The sequence below is a fragment of the Pediculus humanus genome, genomic scaffold (assembly GCF_000006295.1).
Source record: "Pediculus humanus corporis 1103172108289 genomic scaffold, whole genome shotgun sequence".
NCBI lineage: Eukaryota > Metazoa > Arthropoda > Insecta > Psocodea > Pediculidae > Pediculus > Pediculus humanus.
In genome coordinates, this window is record NW_002987858.1 from 182,160 (window position 1) to 183,706 (window position 1,547).

Genomic DNA, 1,547 nt, shown 5'->3' on the forward strand with positions numbered 1-1,547 from the left:
ACCTTCCGGTGTTACGTACCCGATAATAATAATAATAACAATAATAAATCGTCAATCATAATTTTTTTTTTTTTTTAATAAGTTTTTAAGTAATAATTTAGAGAAAGAAAGAGAGAGAGAGAGAGAGAGAGAGAGATAGTAATAAAAAAAAAGAAGGTAATGAATGATAATAATACTTACGTAAATGTGTCGTTGTTGATTCCTGTTTAACCGTAGCAGAAGATGCAAAATTTGCCGTTAATAAAATGAAAAAACCGATGAAAAAATTGGCCATGTTGATTGTTCTCTGGTTAAGCCGGGAATAAAACACAGAACAAGTGAAACTCAAAGTTTTCTTATATAATAATGATTAGGATAGATAATCAGGTACGGCAATGAAACCTAAAAAAAAAAAAAAAAAACAATATGGCGGATCAATGTGTATATTCCATTGGTAAATTTTAAATCTCCTACTATTAGAAATGGGATAGTCTATGCAAAAACAATCGATTTATTTCGGTTATTATAAATCGGATATTCGTGCATTTTATTATTATCGAATAATTAAAATGTCGTGTAAGAAGAAAATTTATTTATTTTTTTGTGGTACGACGATTTTTTTGAGGGGGCGGGGCGGGACCGACTTACATTAATTATCAATATTTTTTTTTTTTTATAGATATAATCAATTTGTAAATCGGACGACTATCTAGGTTCACTTTTATTTTTATACATTTTAAAAAAAAAACCTGTTTGTATTATTATTTGCCCCGCTCATTGCGCAATCGATTCAGGTACGCATTTGCATTTGTTTTAACAGGTACCTTTAAATTTAATTTTATACATATTATTTATAAACAAACAACCAAATGAATTATTTTTTTTTTTTTACAAATAAAATATAATAATATGCAACAAAAAAAAAATCATTTCAAGATTCTTATAAAATTAATCATATTTTTTTTAAATGTTTGTCGTTTGTCGTTTGTTAAAATTTGTTGTTTGTTCATTTTATTTATAATTTATAATACGCGCACGTAAAAATTTATACACATTCACAAAAAACATCAAACATAAAAAAAATGAAATGTTTCGATGCCAAAAAAAAAAAAAAAATTTCAAAATTTTATTAAAAAAAAAAAAAATAATAATGATAATAAATCAAATTTTTTTTTTATTTATTTATTCATTATTAACTTTAAAATAATTCATTAATTTTCAAATTATAAAAAAAAAAATATTAATAAATAAATAAATAAAAAAAAAACTGTAAAATTTATTCGGGTCGTTTGTCGGATCGATTAATAAATAATAATAATAATAATGATAAAATAATTTTTAAAAGGATTCATTAAATTAATTAAATTTATTATTATTAAAAAGAAAAAGAAAAAGTTAATTAATAGATATTATGTAAATAAATAAATAAAAAAATAAATTTTTTTTTTTTATAATAAATAAATCGAACGGAATTTTTTTTTTTTTTTTCATGTATAAAAATCCTCAAGGCATCCCCGTTTTAATAATAAATATTATTATTATTATTTACATTTCGAAAATATTCAAAC